We start from the raw sequence: 16,088 nt of genomic DNA, 5'->3' as shown, positions 1-16,088 counted from the left end.
ATTCTAGGCATCCACGAAATTCAAGGAATTCATAGGATTCAAGAAATTAATGGAATTCACTGGAATCACGTAATTCGCTGGATTTGTAGTAGTCAATTTCATGAATTCCTTGAATTCCGTACATTCCGTAAATTTCGCAAATTATTTGAATCCCGAAAATTTCTTAAATTCCTTGATTTTCATTGAATTTCGTGAATTCCGTGCTTTCCTCCAATTGAGAGAATTCAAAGAATAGTGTAAACTTTATGAGTTCCTTGAATTCTTGAAATTCCTTTAATTCTACGAATTCCATTAATTCCATCAATTTCATGAATTCCGTAAATTCAATGAATTCTGTGACTTTTATGAATTCCGTGAAGTCCATGAATTTGGTCAATTTTAGTAATTCCTTTAATTCTCTAAATTCGTTGAATTCCGTGAATTCTTTTAATTCCGTGAAATATTTTAATTCCGTAAGTTCCTTAAATTCCTTGATTTCCGGGAATTCGTCAAATTTCTTAGATTTTGTTAATTTCTCGAATTCCTAAATTCTATAAATATCTGAAATTCCGAAAATTATTCAAATATCGTGAGTTTTATGATTTATTAAATCTAGTGAATTCTTATTGAATTCCGTGAATTTTATTAATTATATTTATTCCATAAATTCTGGGCTGTATTTGAATTCCGTGAGTTCCATGAATTCAACGAATTGCATGAATTCTGTGAATTCGATTCATTCTGTGATATCCGTAAATTCCGTGAATTTCACTAATTCAGTCAATTCTATGAATTCAGTGAATTTCATGAATCCCGTAAATTCTGTGACTTTTACGAATTCCGTGATTCCGTGAAGTCCATGAATTTTGTTAATTTTAGTAATTCCTTAAATTGTATAAATTCATAGAATTTCGTAAATTCTTTTAATTCCGTCAATTATTTTAATTCCATAAATTCCGCGAATACCGAATACCGTGATTTCAGCGAATTGCATGACTTCCGTAAATTCCATTGATTCTGTGAATTTCATAAATTCCGTCAATTTCATTAATTCTGTTATTCCATGAATTCCTGGAGTTCCAAAAATTATTTGAATTTCGTGAGATCCATGATTTCTTTGAATCTCGTGAATTGCTATCGAATTCCGTGAATTTTATGAATTTAATTTATTCCGTAAATTCTGGGCTTTATATGAATTCCGTGAATCCCGTGCATTCAACAAATTAAATGAATTTCGTGAATTCCATAAATTTTGTGAATTCCATTAATTCTGTGAATTCGATGAATTCCTAAAATTATTTAAATTTCGTAAGTTCCATGATTTCTTTCAATCTCATTAATTCCGATTGAATTCCTTGAATTTTATGAGTAAAATTTGTTCCGTGAATTCTGGGTTTCATAGGAATTTCATGAATTCCATGAATTCCTAAATTGCATAATACCATGAATTTCCTGAATTGCATGAATTCCTCGAATTCCATGAATACTCTCCTCATATACTCTATTTCAAAAAAGTGTTGGCTCCGTCAGAATTTTTTTTTGCCAGAAACAAGTGTCGAGATAACAGAACAGTCCACTTTAATATTTCTTCTTTATTTTGCACTAAGTTTATTTTCAACTACTATGAAAAATCTATCTTTTCAATAAATTTATATTATTAAAATTCATAATATAAATTTATTTATAAGTTTATTTTTGATGTTAGTTTTTACGATTTAAACCAAAAACACGCATCCCAGTCTAAAGTGGCTCAAAGAAAATTTTAAGATATAATTTAGGCAAAAAAATGTATTCATTAAAATGTTATTGTAGCTATTGTGGAAAATTTTTAGATATAATTTAGGCAACAATTTTTATTTATTAAAATGTTCTGGTAGCTTGTGTCGCTTTTCCAAAAAGTTAATTTATTTTTGTATTTTGAATGTATTTTTATACCAAAAGCTAAATAAAAATTTGTATATCTTTTTTAAGTGAAAAATTTTTTCGATGACTTGCATCGTCTTTCCAAAAATCTTTTCTACGAGAAAAATCTTTTGAATAGAAAACAATTTAATTGAACCAAAAACAACGAATTTCAACTAACAATGGTATAATTCATTTTTCAGCTACAAAATCAATTTATAAGGAAAAGAAACGATCTTTCAACAAAATAGTTAAATTTTGAACGAGGGAATCAATTTTTGACCAAAAATTTTTTTAACAATTGTTCAACATTCGACCTGGTGGTTGTAGTTTCAGCCAAGGAGATCAATTTTTAACTAAGAAATTTATTCTTTTGCGAAAAAAGAATGCACTTCTGAAGAAAAGTTTTTGGATTTTTTTATTAGATTCTATTAATTCAGTCCATATTCGAGAAAAAAAAAACAAGAAAAGGGTCAGGACACACGGAAAATTTATTATGAAAACTTTCCATTTTTTTAAATATACTTATTTCCTTTGTTCTTTTAAGTATTTTATTAAATATTATTATTATCATCATTATTTAGTATTTGTTTATGGAATAAATAATCATTTTTTTAATATGTGAATTCATTTGAGGCTGTAAATAATAATTATAAGAAGGATATATACTTCAAAAGCATAAAGAAATCGGTAAGTTAGAAAAAACAGATTATTCAACAGATTCAACTTTTTACAGAACCGTGTGATTGGAATTTCTTGACACTAAGAAATAGGCTAAACACGCAAACTCGTCTGTTTTTGTGGACATAAGATAGTTAAACGCACATTCACCTTCCTTGTTTTTTTATTTCCTTAAATTCAAAGCGTAAACAATTTAAAATTCGACAAAAATAAAATTTTTAATAACTAGTGAATATTAAAATTTTAAATCGAGTTTCATAAATAAATAAATTATTATATTTTATTTGGTTTAAAACATATTCTTCTATTTGAAAATAAAATTTTATTTTATTTATAGTTAAAAAATGATATTTTTTAGTTGAAAGTCATCTGCTTGGTTGAAAATTTGTATTTTTTGTTAGAAAAATCATCTTATGGCTTGAAAATTCAACTATTTGTTAAAAAAAATTCTTTTTATAGAATATGCGTGCTTTTAATTAGAATTTAATTTATTTGGTTGAAAATTTAACTATTTTTTTTTAAATGTTGGCTTTTTCTTTGTTAAAAATTAATTTCTCACTAAAACTACAGTTATTCCATTCTCGCTAGAGAATGGCAGAAAATGTTTTTTTTTTTACTTTCTCAGATTGAAAATGCAATTTCATTTGATTTATTGTTGAAAAATGTAGAAACTTTACTTCTCGTTTAAAATTTAGAATTTGTAGTTAAAAATCAAAATAAAATCTTTTAATTAAGAGAATTCCAATTTACCATTAAAATATTGACTTTTTGATTTCAAAATTGATCTATTTTTATGAAAAATTTCTTATTTTATGGATAAAAATGTAACTGTTTGATTAAAAATGGATCTATTTTGTTCGAAAATTCAGCAGCTGTGTTTGACAATATTTGTTGAACCATTTTTTAAAGATTTATAATTTTAGTTGCAAATATATCTCTTTGGCTTAAAGTAAAAATATTGTATTGCAAATTGATATTTTTGAATTCAACATTCAACAGCATGTATGAGATAAACTTGTTGTTCAAGATTTTATTTTTTGTATTGCAGATTTATCTGTTTTCTTAAAAGTTTTACCATTCTTTTGCTCAAAATTCACATTTTTGGTTTGAAAATTCAATTTCTGTATAGAATATTCGTTATTTGGCTTGAAATTTTAACAATTTAAATGATCATTTTTCCTTTTACGTTTGAAAAATTTTTGGTAATTGAAAATTAATTTTTTGGTTTTGAAATTAATTTTGTTTGAAAATTGAATTTTATCTCATTTGATTTAAATATCAATTACACTTTTTAAAAATTAAATTACTGTCTTGAAAAGTCCAGTATTCTGTTAAAAGTAATCTCTCATGGTAGCAAAGTTTATTTTTTGTAATAAATGGAAAAATTTAAACATTTAAAATTTGTTATCTGTAATATTGTTTTATCCCCTAAAAAAATCTTATTTTAAAAATATTACAAGATTAAAATGCTGGCATTCGAATGCTAATGGTTAGGAAAAATAAAAAAATGGCCAAGAAACAATAAGGGAATTTTAAAAATGATTTTGAGTGCACATGAATTTTATACATCTTTTTAGTTGGAGGTTAAAATTTATGATAAATTATTTAAAAAATTCTAATATGAATCTGGGCGTATGTAATATTTTATGGTTAGACTAGAGATTTATATTATATTAAATATACGTACCATCACACTGCAGAATAACACTGAGGGTAAGAAACAGAGGGTTGATATAGATCCTCATTTTTCAGGATAATTTTTTTAAATGGTGAATGATAAAGTAAAAAAATATGCACTGCTGTATTAACGGATCACCATCAGTTACAATTAGGAACAAAACCTTCAAAAATTTGAAATATTTTTATGTGTGTAGACTTCACGGAAAAATCTCTTAACCTGGAACAAATTGTTGGAATTAAATTTGAAAACCTCATTCTCTAGACGCTGGAGTCTGTTGTTCTATCAATATTTGAGTACACTGATTATTATTCATAGAAGTTTACTTATCGGACCGAAAAAGTTAAAGCTAATTCAATATCAATCGCAAGAATTTTTCTACATCTAATTCTTTAAAATTAGGAAATTATTTTTCGTATTAAAAAAATAAAAGTTCCTGCGTGATCACACCATTATTTTAAATCCGTCCACTCAGCGCCGTCAACAAAGGAAAATTGAAAATGGAATACGCCCTATATTTTTTTTTGCTCTCTGATGACATATATTACGTATCCCAAAAAACTACCCCTAAGTCTGACACACTAAGCCATCGTGATCAATAACGTCTTAAAAATTTGAAAACCACCTTGAACAATGTAAAACTGATTTAGAACTACAAATTAATTACATGAAAGTTGAATGTTCTTTCAATTATAATTTCTCCAAAAACTACCCTTCCGCGCAAACGTATGCAGCGAAACATATAAATGTATGACAAAGCATAAAAAATAATACAACTTAGAAAACACTGTTAGTTAATATTTTTAAATTCTTTTTTGGCTCTTTGATAATATATAAGGTGTGCACGTCTTAGGGGTAATTTTAGGGAAACGTATTATATATTGTCGAAAAGCAAAAAAAAAGAGCCAAAAAATATCAACTGACAGGGTTTTCTTAGTTGCATTATTTTGTGTGCTTTTTTCATACATACATACATACATACATATATACATGCATATATATATATATATATATATATATATATATATATTACGCTGCATACGTTCACGTGAAAGGGTAGTTTTTTAGGAAAATTACAATGAGGGGGAAATTTAAGTGCCATGTAATTAATTTGTAGTTCTAAGTCATGTTAACATTGTTCAAGGAGATTTACAAATTTTTGAAACGTTTTTGATCACGCGTGATAGGAATGTATGACTGAGGGGTAGTTTTGTGGGACTTTTTTTCGATCGGAGAGAAAAAAAAGAGCCAAAAAATATCAAATAACAGTGTTTTCTAAGTTGCATTATTTGTTATGCTTTTTTCATACATATATATGTTCCGCCGCATACGTTCACGTGGGAGGGTAGTTTTTTTAAGGACAATTATAAAGAGGGAAAATTTTTTAAGTGGCATGTAATTAATTTGGAGTTCTAAATCATTTTTACATTGTTCAAGATGGTTTTAAAATTTTGAAAACGTTTTTCATCACAAGGGATAGGTACGGACGTTGCAGGGGTAGTTTTTTGGGAACCATACTATATATCATTGTAGAGCAAAAAAGGAAAAAAAATCAACTAACAGTGTTTTCTAAGTTGTATTATATTTTATGCTTTTTTCTTACATATATATGTTCCGCTGCATACGTTCACGTGGAAGGGTAGTTTTTTGGGAAAATTCTAATTAGGGGGAAATTTTTAAGTGTCATGTAATTACTTTGTAATTCTAAATCATGTTTACACTGTTCAGGGTGGGTTTAAAATTTTCAAAACGCTTTTGATCACGAGTGATAGGCATGTATGACTTAGGGGTAGTTTTTGGGGACCGTTCTATATATCATTAGAGATCAAAATAAGAACAAAAAAATCTCAACTAACAGTGTTTTCTAAGTTTTTTTAGACTTATTTCATACATATATATGTTTCGCTACACACGTTCACGTGAAAGGGTAGTTTTTTGGGGAAATTATAATTAAAAGAAAATTTTCAAGTGTCATGTAATTAATTAAGAGTTCTAAGTCATTATTACATTGTTCAAGGTGGTTTTTAAATTTTCAAAACTTTTTTGATCACGAGGGATCAGGTATGTAAGACTTAGGGGTTGTTTTTTGGGAAACGTAATGAAGAAAAAAAAACTCCACTAATTTTTCATCTCATTCTAATAATTTTTATTGAGTTATCGTAGGTGGCGGCGCTGAGTGGACATACCTCATTATTTTAATATTTGGTTAACGTTCAAAAAACATGAAAAATTTGTTTTTAAGGTGTTTCCGGCTTAAACATTTATAAAGGTAGTATTGAGTTTGACTATTTTAATTTGCATGGTGGTGACTTGACTTTAAAACCAAGAAAGACCGGGAATTGATTTAAAAAATCGAATTTTATTTCTGGTCGCAGTAAAATTCAAGTTTTCACTATTTTCATACTTTTAGTCAATTTAAAAAAGTGGTTTCTACTTTGTCTTCAGTGGAAGATTTTTTAGATTATCTCAGTTTACTCTAATTAAATCAGAATTGATTCTTGAGTTGATCTTTTCTTGTTCAAAATTGAACAACTTGGATGAAAATTAGTCTAATTGAAAATTCAAACTATTTCATTGAAAAAGAACATATTTTGTTCAAAATCCATTTTCTTTTAGAAAATTATGTTTTTTTGCAAGTTAGTATTCTTGTTTGAATATGTTTCTTTCCAATTAAAAATTCAAGTATGACAGTTCCTTTTTTATCAGTTCAGTGATAATTTATTGTTTAGGTTGGAAATAAAATTACTTGTTTGAAATTTAAACTCTGTTCTTGAAAATAATCTTTTTTGGCTCAAAACTCATCATTTTAATTAAAAATTAATTTCCTATATTGAAAATTCATCTCTTTTTGAAAATGTGACTACTTTGTTGAAAATCATTTTTTCAACCCAAAACTATACTTTTCCAGTAGAACGTTCAACTATTTTTCTGGAAATACGATTTTTTGTTGAGAATTACATATTTAACGAAAAATTCAACTATTCTATTTTTGGTTGAAATTTCATCTTTTTTGGATACAAGTTTAACTATTTGGTTCAAAATTGATATTCATTATTTAAAAATTAAAATATTTTTTTTAATTCATACATTTTGTGGAAAACTCGTCTTTTTTGTAGAAAATTAATCTGAAGACTCATCATTTTAATTTGCAAATTCATCAGTTATTCCATGTTGGGCTGAACATTTGTCTTCTTGAGTTGTGTTTTTTTTTATTGCAAATTAATTCTTTAACTGAAAATTTACTTATTTCCTGTTCGGTTGAACATGAATCTTCTTCAGTTAAAAATTCATCTACTTTTTAAAAACTTTGTATTTTATAGTAGAACATTAATCTTCAGAGCTACTAATTCTCTTTTTTGGTTAAAAATTAAACTATTAATAAGAAAATTCTATTAAAACTTAAAAGATTCGGTTGTAATTCCATGTTTTTTTTAAAATTATATTTTTTAGTGAAAGAAGTTGTATTTTTATGTGTGAAAAATTCATTTTATTCTTTGATAATTAGCTTTTTTTCACTAAATTTTTTTTTCAACTTTCAAACATTGTTTTTAAATTAAAAATTCAAGTAAATTTTTCAAATTAAAAACTCATTGTATTAAAAATATAACTAAATTGGTTGTCGACATTTATATTCTATGATAATTAGCTTTCTTCATTGAAAAATAATTTTTTCAACTGAAAATTCAACGAAATTTTTAAAATTGAAAACACAACTAAATTAAAAAAATTTTTAATTCAACTAAATTTGTTTTATTAAAAATGTAACTAAATTTTTTGTCGATTTTTTTTATAATAGACATTTATTTTTTTAGTAGAAAATGTATCTGTTTGTTTAAAAATTTAGCAATTTTGTTTAAAATTTATCATACGTTTGCAAAAACTTATTTCTCAAATTGAAAATTAAACTATTTTGTCAAAAATATAGGTTTTTTGTTTGAAAAAGTATTTTTTTTTGCTTCAGACTGCGAATTTTTTTTAAACTGAAACTTTAACTATTAAAGTGAAAACATATGGTTGAAATATCAATTATTATAGTTTCAGATTCACGAAGTTTGTCGAAATTTTTTGGCTCTGTTAAAAATTGAACCACTAGTATGGAAATTCCATTGAAAATTAAAATATTTGGTAAAAATTCATACTTTGTTGAAAATTATTCTTTTTTGGTTGAAAATTAATTTTTTTTGTTAAATAATTAACTTTTTATATTAAAATTCAAAAGTGTATCTGTTTTGTTAACAAATGGTATTTTTCCTTTTTCTTTCGTGTGAGCATTTTTTTTAACTGAAAATTTCACTATTCCAGTGGAAACTTTTGTTTGAAAATCTATTTAATCTTGTTTAAGCTGCATGCCTTTTGTTGAAAATTTTTGTTTTTGATTTGAAATTCATCTATTCGTTCTGAAAACCCATTAAAATTGAAATGTTTGTTTACAAATCCTTGTTTTCGTCAACAATTTTTTTTATGGAAACTTACTTTTTAAAAAATAATTTATCATTTTTTTAGTTAAAAATGTATCTATTTTGTTAAAAATATATATCTACTTTGTTTAAAAACGGTATTTTTTTTGCTTCAGATTGCGATTTTTTCAAACTGAAAATTTAACTATTCAAGTGAAAATATTGGGTTGAAAAATCAATTATTATAGTTTCACATTCACGAAATTTTTATTACAGAATTTGTCCGCTTGATTTAAAATTCAACAATTTTGATCAAAAATGTATGCATTTTGTGGAACATTCGTCTCTTTTATTTAAAAATTATCTTCATAGTTGAAAATTTAACTATTTTGGTATAATATTAAATTTAAATTTTTTAAATTCAAATATATGTTTTTGTTTAGAATTCGTCTTTTTAGTACAAAATTAATATTTTGGTTCAAAATTCAGCTATTTGGTGTAGATTTAACGGTTTTATAGAAAATGTATTCTTTTGGCTTGAAAATTCAACATTTTTTTTTTTTTATTTCAAACATGAACTATTTCAGTTTTAATTGATCATTTATACTTTATAGATTAAAAATTCCGCTAAGTATAAAATTCATCCTTTAGGTTAAAAAATTAATCTTATTTCTTTTAAATTCGTCGTTTTAGTTCAAAATTCAACAATTTTATCAAAAATTCGTTTTTTTCTTGTTTAATTTAACTGGTTGGAAATTCTGTATTTATTAAGAAATTTATTATTTATGGTAGGAAAGTCATCTTTTATGGTTAAAAATTCATTTTTTCGTTCAAAGATTCAACCATTTTGTTCCAAAATAATCATTTCGGAATGAAAATTCAACTATTTTGGTATATTTTTGGGTCGAGATTTCAACTGTTTTGTTAGAAATTTGCCTATTTGGATGGAAAATTATCTTTTATGGCAGAAAATTATTCCTTTTGATTAAAAATTCACTTTTTTATTTGATTGCAAACTTTTTTGTTAAAAACAAAACGGCCTTTGAAAAAATTCGTCCTTTTTTTCCTCAAATATCTACTTACTTGGTTAAAAGTTCTACGATTTTATGGGAAATTCATCTTTTTTGTACAAAATTAATCTTCTCTGTTGAAATTGCATCCTCTTCGGTGAAAAATGCCAGATATTAGTTAAAAATTAATCCGTTTGAGTTGATGGTTCAACTATTTTTTAGGTAATTCATAATTAAATTGAAATATTTGATTGAAAATGAGCTTTTTTTTAATACATATTTTTTTTAAAAAACTTAATTTTTTTGGATATATAACTATTTAGTAGAAAATTGACATTTTTTTAAAGTACATTTTTTTTTAACAAATACAGAACGTCTCCAGAAGAAAATATTACTCCTGCGATTCATTGTTTTGTTAGTTTCAGAAAATACAAACATTTCACGATTTAAAATTAGGACGAAAATTTAAAAATTGTAAATTTTTTAAACAATTGCAATTTCCTTGAAATAATTTATTAAAAAAAACATCGAAACAATTTAAAATTAAATATTTACCATCCAACAATTTTCTATATATATTTGTGGAAAATGATTTTATAAAAAATAATAGAAGGCTCTTTCGGTTAATAAATAATTATTACGTTAATAAGCTGGAGGATAAAATGTATCTGGATTTAAGATATTTCAATATATAATCATTTTATTATTTTTCACTTAAGAACATAATGGAGATATATCATGAAAGTAAAATATAAAATATAAATTATTAATTTTTTAGAGATACATAAATGATCTTTAAAGAATTTCTTAACCTCACTGATAAGGCTTTAAATATGTTTTACTTATATCCACTTATCATTGTTTCATTATTGAGCAACAAGAGCTGCTACTATAAAATAAAATAAATTTTATTTACTTTTCATGACAATGATTAATTTTTTTGTGCTAAAAATGTACACATTTCATCTTTAGTAGAAAGGTAATCTTTATTGGTAGAAACTTCAACTATTTAGTTGGAAATTTACGTGTTTAAAAGAAAATTTAAGTTTTTTATGCTTGGTTGAAAATAATTCTTTTACAGTTGAAAATGAAACAATATTTTTTAAAATCTCTGTATTTTTATTATTTAGTTAAAAGTTCATGTATTTTGTTAAAAATTATATGATTCTGGTAGAATTTAAATCTTTTTGGTCAAAATTTCAGTTATTTGGTTTAAAGTTATTTTCACTGCAAATTCATTGTTTCAATTAAAAATTTAACTTCAATTTTCATCGTTTTTTTAAATTTACATTTAATCTTCTCTTTATTTGTTCTATAAATTATTTCTTTAACACAAATTTAAGAATTCTATTTTTTACACAAAATTTATATCTGTTAGTTGGAAATTCATCTATTTTGTTAACAATTTTTCCTTTTTTCATCGAAAATTCATCCTCTGGGGCGAAAATCCAACTATTTAGAGAAAAATTCAATTTGTTGATTAAAGCTGCATAATTTTAGTAAAGAGTTTATTTCTTTGGTTGCAAATTTAAAAAATGTGGTTAAATTCTGTTTTTTTTCTTGTTCAAAATATTTTTTTTGCAAGGATGTAGATTTTTTTATTTTGGATAGAAAATTGAATATTTTTAGTTAAAAATTCATTTGTTTTGTTGAAAAATCATATGTTTGTAGTAAAAAATTCTATTACTTTGGTCGAAAATGCACATTTTTGGGTTGTTAATTAACATTTTTTTAAATTTATCTTTATCGCCTTAAAACTTCTAAATAAAAATATTTTTCGTGAAAATATGAACAAGTATTAAAGATTTATCAGTTTGATTAAAAATGTAACTATTTCGTATTTTGTTTTGTATTTTGTATTCTTCTTCGTTGCCTTTCAACTTAATCTCAATTCTTAAGTAAGTTTAAATATTTTTTACTTGATTTACTTTAGCTTTCTTATTTTATATCTATTAAAAAAGTTAAATTATAGGTTTCGTACCATTTATTTTTATTTAATGGAATATTTTTATTCTTGTAAGTCATTTCATAAATAGAAGTAAATAATTTTAGGCTATCAATATTTTTTAACCACTTTTACAAATCGTACAATTTTACATAATGCACAAGATAAGATTTTAAACATTTTTTTATGCCTGTAATTGGTTAAGAAATAATTATAATTTTTTATTATTTCGAATCGAAATTCTGAAGTCAGGCTTAGTTTTCAGTTTAGTTTTTATTTTAAACGAATAACGTGAATTTCTTATGATTTTTAAATGCATGAAAAAAGAATTAATAAATTTTTGGTTAAATAAAATTTTTTATGGTCAAATAATTGCTTGTTTATGAATGCCAAAAATAATAAAAAAAATATTACCAAATTTTTAAAAATATTTACTAAAGTTTTGAAAAACATTGTAAAATATTGCAAAGCAAAAATTGGCAATTTCACAATATTACATAATTTTAGAATAAAATTTGAGTAAAATTCAGTGATATTTAGAAATTTTGAAATGTTAAAAAAATTATTAAAGGTTTAAAGATTTTTAAACAATTCTTTCCGCTTTTACGAAGATAAAAAAAATTTTAGACTCCTCGGAAAAAATTTAATAATTTTTTATTTTGACAAATCAACTTGAAGAGAATGTTTAAAAAGAGTTCCAAAGATTTCTAAAATTGTCAAAAAGAATCTAAAAGATTTTACGGCAACATTGATAATTTTTCAGCTTCAAAAATTTTGTTGGATGATTATTAAAAATGAGAAAGTTTACAAGGTCTGAAAAGATTAAAAAGACTATTCTTAAAATTCGCTTGAAAATGTTAAATAATTTTTAATTTTAAAAATGAACTCCAAAAGAATATTAAAAACAGATTTAAAAACATCAAACGATTTCCTAAAATTTCTGAAAACATGACTTTAAACTTTATTATAAAAAATGTAGATTTTTGAAGATTAGACAAAATGTGAAGATTTAAAATAATTTTCAAAGGTTTCAATACAATTGAGAAATTTTCTTAAATTTATTGGAAAATTTAGACAAGTTTCAAAATATTTTTGATCTTTTGAATGTGTTTTGTTAAACGTTATTCAATTTTGGTAGATTATTAATCTTTATGGTAAAAATTTTATCGATTTAGCTGAAAATTAGATTTTTTTTTCAATTAATTTTATTAACTACAAATTTAAGTATTCCATTTATTGTATAATTTTTGTGTAGACATTTAACATTTTTGCTTTGTAATTCATATGTTTGATTGAAAATTTAACCAAGCTGGTTGAAATTTTATTTTTTAAAGAATTTTTCTAATAAAAATACAGCTATTCCATTTTTCTAGAATGTTATAGAAAATTTACTTGTGGATTGAAATTTTTGTTTTGGTTTTGAAAAGTCAACTGAAATCTTTTTTGAATGAAAATTTAACTATTTTAATGCAACTTTATAATTTCAGTTAAAAAATTTATATATTGTAGTAAAAATTGTATCTCTCTTGCATAAAAATTTAAAAATCTAATACAATCTTTCTCGGATGAAAATCAAATTTGTTGTTAAAAGTTTGACCTTTTTATTTAAAAATGCATCTGTTTTGGTAAAAATTTCATATTTCTGGATAAAAATGAAACTGTTTGATGAAAAATGAATCTGTTTTGCTCGAGGATTCAACAACTTTCTTTGGAAATTTTAGTTCAACCAAGTTTTGTTTATCAATATTTTTTTTAGAATGATATTTTCAGTTGAAAATTCATATCTTTGGTTCAAAGTTAAAATATTTTTTTTAAAACGTATATTTTTTAATTAGAAATTTAACAGTATAGTAGAGAGTTAAACTAGTTCTTAAAAATTTATTTCTTCGAATTAGGGTTGATCTGTTGGTTGCATATTTATGAATTTTTTTAAAAGATAACATTCTTCTCGAAAGTCACATTTTTTATTTAAAATTCTATTTCTGCGGGGCAAAATCTTCTTTTTTTTTGTTTAAATGTTTAACACTTTAGGTTATCATTCGTTTCTTTAATGTTTGAGAAATCTGTATTTATTGAAAATTCGTCTTCTCGGGTTTAAAATTATTCTTTGTTTGAATGTAATATATTAGGAAATCAAATATTTTAAATTGTAATGTGAGTCTAAAATTCAATAAAAATATTAATATACAATTTATTTTAAGTTTAAACTGATAAAATTTGATGTTCCTAAGGTTTCATGAGAATTCAAATTACAAAATTATTCATGAATTATGATTATTTGTATGCTTTTGATAAATGTGAAGAAATAATGTTGAATCTTCAATAACGTTCTAATTTATCATTAATATCTGAAGAAGATATATCTTTTTCTATAAGAAGAAAATTCCATTTTAGGAGTTAAAATTACTTTTTAAACGTTTCTAAATTTATTTTTTAACTCTTGGTCCCTAAAATGAAACGTAATATATGAAAAATCAGAAACTTACTTCCCTACATTTTCATGAAAGTAATTCTCAATTCGAAAGCCCTTGAACTATAAAAATATTCCAAGTTTTTCTTTAATATAAAAGAAAAATCGGGCTTTTTATTTAATTTTAATCAACAATGGATTATTTTATGGTTTAATAGATATCTTTTCTATCTGCAACGTTGCTATGGAAATTTTATTTATGCAAGAAGCAGTGACGTTCTTCCTAAATATTCATTTTACAATTTAAAATTTAGTGTAATATAATTTAATTTTTGTAAATTAAAATTTCCTCATTGAAAAAAATAATCTGCTGATAATTTATATTCTTTGAAAATCAAGCAAATATGTTTTCCTGTAATTTTTTGAATAAAGCTCGAAATCTTACACAGTTACCTTTCTATATAAAATATATCTATTTATAAATATTAACATTTTTGCATAAAATTTAAATTTATATATGTTACCGGCGAAGTATATAATTGAGGCATTACATATAATCCCTAGGCATTATATATAATGCCTGGCCACTTCAGGCAAAGTATATAATCGAATACGTATAATATACTTTCCTTAGACAAATTAAACTGTGATTGTATTTTTATTTGTTGTCAAGGAATTACTGTGTAGCCAGTTCTGGAAAAGAACTTCTCAAAAATTATAGTAACCATTTTTTATTTAACAACATCCTTCTTTCTTATTTTAATTCTCAGAAATTGCATTTTTTTTTAAATTTTTATATTCATAAAAAAGCCTTGAATCAGTGTAAGAACAGTGTGTCCGCATTTATATCTGTAAAAATTTGACTTCCGATTTTTGGCAGTCGATCCCCCCTTTCCCCTTGCCCGGAAATTCTCTACAAAGTGCTAAATATCAGATTTATATAAAGGATGTTGATTAATTTCAAGAATAACAGTTCTAAATTAAATTAAAATATTTCACGATTTACAGGATGAAACAATTCTTAAAATGAATAAAATACAATAAATTACTTATCTCATTCGTTAACTTTGTCGTTTAGCTGAGAAAAAACTCGAGAAACATCGTTTAAACAAATAAAATTTTTAAATAATTAATTTCCAAATATGTTTAGTTTGAAATATTATTATTGAAATTCATCAACTGTATGATTTATCCTGAAAAATGATGAAAGTAATTGTTTAAAAAATAATAATTACTGAAAAAAAATTTTGAGACTTTTTGTGACTTAACAAAATAGTTTCCAGTTGGGCAGAAAAGTAACATTCATTCTTGCAATAGAAAATTAATAAAAAAAAGTAATTTTGATGGGATTCGCAAAGTTAAACTAGTTATAAAATCCATATATTTCATATAAAATGTGTATTGTTCAATCTGTCGTACGTCTTGCTTTTGTCAGAAAGTAGAAAAATTGAATTTCACCATTTTTAATCAAATAACAAACTTTTAAACAATGCTTGAACAATTTATGAAATGAACAGTTTCATGTGAAATCTAAAAGTTTAACACGTTTTGTTAGAAAAAAGAAGTTTTTTAAATTTCTTTCAAAATTGTCAATATTAGATGAATAAAGTTGAAACTTGAATTAAATATAACCGTAAACTACTTGAAAAGTGGATAAAATGTTGAATATTGAAGAAAAAAAACCTCAACTTTTTACTGTTATTCGAAGACAGTAGTATTTGAAATAATACTCAATTTGATAAACAATTAATTTTTTCTGCTTGAATTAATTCTGAGCTCAGAATAATTAAAAAGTTGAAAATGAGTATAAAAAATCGAAAAATCTTGACATTACAGGGATTTTAAAGCATATTCTAATCTATATTTCAAAAAGAATTGAAAAAAATTCAAAGCGGTCTTTTTCAAAAATTGAGTTTTAACATTCGTTGTCGAAAAATACAAAAATTTATTAAAATGTTTAATTAAACTTTTTTCACCTGCATCTCACTATAAATTATTAAAAAAAAAACACTTTAATATCTTTGAAATCACCAAAGTTATGAAAGTTCAAAATAAGGAAAAATTTCACTCAAATAATGAATAATAT

This window comes from Belonocnema kinseyi, chromosome 3 (genome assembly GCF_010883055.1).
Source record: "Belonocnema kinseyi isolate 2016_QV_RU_SX_M_011 chromosome 3, B_treatae_v1, whole genome shotgun sequence".
NCBI lineage: Eukaryota > Metazoa > Arthropoda > Insecta > Hymenoptera > Cynipidae > Belonocnema > Belonocnema kinseyi.
This window is presented reverse-complemented; position numbering follows the sequence as displayed.